Below are 6327 nucleotides of genomic sequence, written 5' to 3'. Positions count from 1 at the left end.
CCCCCTATGTATTTAAAAAAGGACTTCTTGTTGTCCTTGATCCGGGAAGCTAGTCCCAGTCCCATCTCCACCTTGACCTTCCTGACCCCCCCTGCAGCCCCCAGCAACTGCAGTGTAGTCCTCCCTGGTGATGGCCCCTCCCTGCCATTGGGTGTGCACCTCCCTTTTAGCTAGAAGACATTCCCGGATGCTTTTGGTGAGCCATGGGGGTTTTGTGCCCTCCTGCTCCCTTTGATCCTCGTTGGGATTACCTCCCTTTGGGCTTGGAGGATCGTCTCCTTAAGGAGCAACCACTCTTCTTGGACACCCAGCTCCCCTCCCCTCCGGGTCAGTGCTTCCCCGACTATTCTCCTTAGCTCATTGAAGTCCGCCCTCCTGAAATCTAGGGCTGCTGCTTTGCTGTGAGTCTATTGTACAGGGTATGCTATAAACACCTACACAGAGCAGGGTAAAGCATGAGAGAATGAACTATTGCATTAGCCCATGCTCTGACAGCACTGTGCCCTGACTTTCCTATTAACTTCAGCTACCAGTGAAGATGTGAGGTGTCCTAAAGAGTTAAGGAATATCCCAGGGCTCTAAAAGACATGGGAGACTGGCAGTGGGATAGAGCGGAGCGTGTTGTAGCGTGCTGGCTTGCATCCCTTGCACTTCATTAGAGACCAAAGGTGAAACACTACATCATGAACATCAGTGGCAGAACTCCCATTGACGTCAGGCTAGCCAGGATCTGCTCCAAGCATTGGTGCCCCATGATAAAGATTTAGTAAACATCCATGTGGTTCTCAGTTACCTTTGGAGCACACAGGTGTGCTCCAAGCAAAAGCCACCAACACATCTGGCAGCAAGTAACCCCTTGTTGGCTGATAATTAGAGGGCAAAGAAGGACTGGAGTACCCACTTGTCCCTTGCATGGACAGAAACTGGCAGGGTATGGAGAAGCTTGCACTGCTACTGTCTTTTTGTGGATGGGAGTCAGACCAGAGCTATCAGCCCAACACAGGTCATAAACCTCTGTGAAGTCCTAAGCTTGACTGCCCTACAAAGGCCACTATAAGGAAGAGTCTTCTAGCCTTTGAAAATCAATTTGGAGGATGATCTGGATGGTCACCTTGGTCAAACTGGGTGGTCAAACTGGACGATCACCTCGCTGGGGTCACCTGAACCCAGTTGTCTTTCCTGGCTAGTGCAGGGGGGCTGGACTCAGTGATCTTGCAAGGTCCCTTCCAGCCCCTAACATCTATGAACCTATAATAAGCCATTGAGCTGGACATGAGAGAAACATAGAATTATAGACAATGAGGGTTGGAAGGACCTCAGGGGGTCACATCTAGTCCACTCCCCTGCTCCAAGCAGGACCAGCCCCAACTACATCATCCCAGCCAAGGCTTGGTCTACCCGGGCCTTAAAAACTTCCAAGGATGGACATTGCGCCACCTCTCTGGGTAACCTGTTCCAGTGCTTTACTACCCTTCTGGTGAGCAAATTCTTCCTAATATCCAACCTCAACTCCCCTTGCTGCATCTTGAGCCCATTGCTCCTTCTCCCATCTGCCCCCACTGAGACCAGTCCAGCTCCATCCTCTTTGCAGCCCCCCTGCAGGGAGGTGAAGGCTGCTACTCAATCCCCCTCGGTCTTCTCTTCTCTTCTCCAGACTAAATCAGCCCAGTTCCCACCTCCTCTCCTCACCAGTCCTGTCCCCCAGCCCACAACCATTTTCCTTGCCCTCCACTGGACTCTCTCCAATTTGTCCACATCCTTTCTGCAGTGGGGGGCCACAGCTGGACACAGGACTCCAGATGTGGCCTCACCAGTGCCAAATAGAGGGGAAGAATCATTGCCCCTGCCCTGCCGGCAACGCTTCTACCGATGCAGCCCAGGATGCCATTAGCCTTCTTGGCACCGAGGGCACACTGCTGGCTCCTGTCCAGCTTCTTGTCCCTTGTCACCCCAGGTCCTTTTTTGCAGAGCACCATCGCAGATGTCACTAAGTCGGGACAACAGAGTTTCGAGATAGAAAACCAGGTTGTGGACCATGTAGCTCCCTGAACTTTATAGGCTGGAGAAAATAGAAAACGACATAATTTCCACAGCCTTCTCCCCTGTGAAAGTTCCCACGTTCGAGAGCCCCTTTCTCTCCCACCACACCTAGGCTTGACCTGGTATCTCCTTCATTGATAAGGTGTCTGAATAAGGGAGAGGGATTGGGGAGCTCATCCCAGAGGCAATGGAGTTTATGCTAAAGACTTGTACCCAGCATCTAAACTGTGCAGTGCTGCTATTTTCCATTTGCTTCTCTAAGGGGCACTTAGCCAAGCAAGTCAAGTCAAGAGCTCCCTGGGGTTTTGGCCAGCCAGCAAAATATTGTGCCCAAATATCCACATTTTTACTGTTCTTGGGGCCTCTTTTTGTCAGCCCAACAAAAAGCACTGGCATTGAAATCAAATTGTTTTGCCCACATTCCCCTTCTCTCTGTGCTGAGTAACACTATGTCGCTTTTGGAAATAGGATTTGAGATCTTTAACCCCTTAGGTGATTTTGAAAGTTGCACCCAACATCATTCAGTGCCTTAGTTTCCCTATCTAGAAAAGAGAGATAACAAAGTTACTCTATTTTTGTAGAGAGCTTTGGGATCTAACCTCCGGATCAAAAATGATACGTGCATTGTAAGGGTTATTCATATAACTGCCCCCCAAAGCACACACTCTATTACTGAGTCTAACTATAGTGTCGGAAATCAGTGTGTGCAAATGGCATTGTGTGCTCATCAACTCAGCTTGTAATAAACCATCTGTGCACAGTTCACAGGCTCTGGCGCCATGATTCATTAGAGCTGGATGGAAACAAAGCCTTAATTTGCCAGTGAGATTAGAATAGAAGGATTGCAGGTGCCTTGCTTATTAAAAGACCATTATGCTGTCTGCTAATGAAACTGGATTAAGCATATTACAATGGGCTGCCAGAGCACAGAGGAAATGCCAGCAGTCATTTTCAACTACTGGCACCTCTCCATTAGGGAGCAGGCAGCCTGGAGCTGCAGCATCAGGGCAAAGTATAAGGCTGGGTATTTAACTGTTTACTGCAGAGAGGGTGTGTCTACATGTGCATTTACACCGGCTTAAATTTACTGCTCAGTAAATTACTGGGCAGTAAGCAGGAATTGGCCGGTGTCTGCCCATGCAGGCATGAAAGCACATTAACACTGTGTGTGAACTGACTTGGGACTAAAGTTAGTCCCAACTCAGTCTCAGTCCACATACACAGCGCAGTAAGGCATCTACATAGACATTACTGTGCAGTAACTAATTGGGCATAAATTTGATACGGTATGATGCAGGTATCAAATTTATGTTCAAGTCAGCCTAAGTCACCATATTTGCTGTGCAGTATGGGTGCGCACATGTAGATGCACGCCTGTACTGCACAGTAATTTGAGTTACTGCGCAGTCAATGTGCAAGTGTAGATGTGCCCAGAGTGGATTTACAATGGGCAGGCTCTGCCAAGGATCCTCCTGCATCTAGCAGCCCACAGGGATAACATGGTTAAGGCACACCAGTTTCTGCAACCACCAGCATGCAAAGGCGTCACATGCAGCCACCTTTGCTCTCCCTTCCATGTGCCCAGGAAGAGGAGCAGGACAAGGCCCAAGTCTAGAGCGGGACTGGAGCTAGAGCAAGACACCACTCCAACCACTCTGCCATCACTTCCCCTGTAGCCTCAGTGAATCTGAAACACCCCTGGACTCCTCGTTGCAATGAGAAATGGCGGTGGCCCAAGCACAGGGAACCTCTGACTTTCAACCTTGGCCCCCACGCTGCCTCCCTTTGTGACCTGAGACAGGTCCTGACAGTTTCTCTGCCTCAGTTTCCCTCATGCTAGGGAATGAGGATAGAGCGCTTTCTAAAAGAAATGTACTGTACAGGTGCTCTGTGTTTTATCACTGCGCAGCATCCAACAGCGGGAAGGTTTAACTGCTGCATCTGGGACCTCTGCACACATGCATTGTACATGGTGCTCAACCCCCAGCCTGAGGGCCAAATCCAGCCCCTAGAGCCATGCCATGTCCACAAGGATCCCCACAGGTCCAAAAATGTGGCAGAGGGGGAGTGGTGGCAGCAACCTTGGGGAGCCTGCACACTGAATGGCACACTAGTTTGGCTTGTAGAGGTGGCCCCGGGGCCTGATCCAGGCACACAGGGGCCAAGTGGAAGCAGTGTGGGGCCCTGTCCTGGCAGGGACTTGAGGGAGGCAGTGCAAGGTCCTGATCCAGCCTGCACCTCTCATCCGGCCCACAACACCAAAAGGTTGAGACTTGATTTTTGTCATTTATGCCTGTGCAAAATGAGAACCAGAGCAGGGTGTGATGCAACCAGATCTTTGCAAACCCAAGCAAAGTGGAGATCAAGCACTGCCCTGCCGGTTGGCACATGTCCGAGGTGCACTGAGCATGGGTGTCCATGATGAGAAAGGTGGGAAAAACCAGGCGCACCAAACACATCCCCTTCAGAAACCTGATACAGACCAGTGGGTCACACTTCCCCCTCAGTTTTTTAACCCCCGCATCACAGTGGACACTGATAAAGCCCCGCGGGCGGGCTCCCGAGAGCTCTCCGAAGACGGAGGAGCGATGAAAGCAGCATTCAAGTCATGCATACACGCACCCTTCAACGAAGAATTGCAGAGCGGTTCCAGCCCTGGATTTTCACTTCCAAAGTTATAGTCCGAGACCTTGTTAGAAAAATATACAGAGGAACTGAGCTCTGTACGCAACGGGTGATGCCAAGAATATGCCTTTACCGTGCACTTTCTGCAAAGTAATTGAAAACTCAGCATCGCTCTGTGCTTTGCGCTGCCACACAAGGGTGCACTGTGCTTTGGGCATTATTGCCCATGGCCCATTATCTGGTGCATGGCAAAATCCCATGTTCTGAGCTTGCAACAACAAGGGGGCACTTGAACCTGAACTTCTGTCCGGCTTGCTTGGTGGCAACAAAGTCTCTGTGGCCTCATCACCCCTCTGCATTATTCCTGGGGCACTAGATTCACAAAGCAACTTGAATCCCAAGTGGCAGGAGCCAGGGGGTTGCGGGAGGGGTGGAGTGAATTCTTCCTGGAGAATAAGAACCAGATGAACAGACGAATCTCAGAAACAGGAACGGGTGTTTTTTATGCCTGCCATCAAGGTGGTTCTCAGCCCTGAGACTTTCTTAGGAGCTATTGTAAGACATTGAAAACCGAGTAATGGTGATTGAAAAGGACCGCCAGTCGCCACTGTTTTGCATGAGTGCTTAGTACAGTGCATGGTGGATGCTCCTGAAGTCAGTACGGCGCTGGATACAAAGCCCTGCATGAATTAGGATTGCTATTTCCAGATGAGACTTAGTTTAAAACACTTGCTCACTGGCTTTTTTTTCAGTAGCACTGGATACAGCAGTCATTTCTGTTTTCTCTCCAATGTCCCTTTCTTGGGGGCTTGAGTTTGAGCAAAACTACATGAACCTACTAAGAGCTAGATGTGCTCTCTCAGGCAGGCAGAGAGCTAGTGTCACACTAACCCGTGTCACAAAGAGGTAGTGGCAATCAGGACTCGTAGTAGAGATGATATCTTTTATTAGACCAACAAGATTTTTGCAAAAAAAAAAAATTAATTATCTTGCTGGTCTAATAAAAGATATAATCTCTATTGCCTTTACCCTCTAGACCAATATGGCTCCAACCTGGATACCTGGCAAAGAGGTAGTGTTGCTGTATGAGCCAGTGTCACACCCATGGCTTCTCAGTAACATGTGCTTTTTCCTGTCTCTGACTATGCAGCAATTTACATTGGACCCAGAACCGAAGAAACCTGAATGGGGGGAAATCTCGAACCCAGGTCCAAACATCGCAGCTTGCCCTCCCACTAAAATGGGCTGCGCCAAAAACACAGATCAGACCTGCTGTGGGATGCTGGAGTGGATTCCAGTTCAGATCCATGCCTGAACTCATGGTAAGTGTCTGTCTTTCCAGAGGGACCTCCCCAGATCACTTTCCCTCCTTATTATTTTGTCTTGACTCCCAACGATACCAAAGAGAAGAGGAATAGTGTTGGCAAGGCAGGCAGTGACAGACAGCAATATATGGTTTAGGGGGCACTGGCTAAAGTGTGTGGAGGATATTTCCCCTGCTGGGAAATTTAAGGATCTGGGGCTATCCCTTCTCCCGGCATGGAGAGGCTTGAAGCTCCAGATCCACCTACCAGGTGTGTTTTGCCAGCCCTAACTACACATGAAAGATTTGAAAAGCACTTATTGGCTCTCTTAAACTCCCCTCTTAGAAACAGGCTGTGC

Source organism: Gavialis gangeticus, unplaced genomic scaffold (assembly GCF_001723915.1).
Source record: "Gavialis gangeticus isolate Ggan-Ray unplaced genomic scaffold, GavGan_comp1, whole genome shotgun sequence".
Taxonomy (NCBI): Eukaryota; Metazoa; Chordata; order Crocodylia; family Gavialidae; genus Gavialis; species Gavialis gangeticus.
This window is presented reverse-complemented; position numbering follows the sequence as displayed.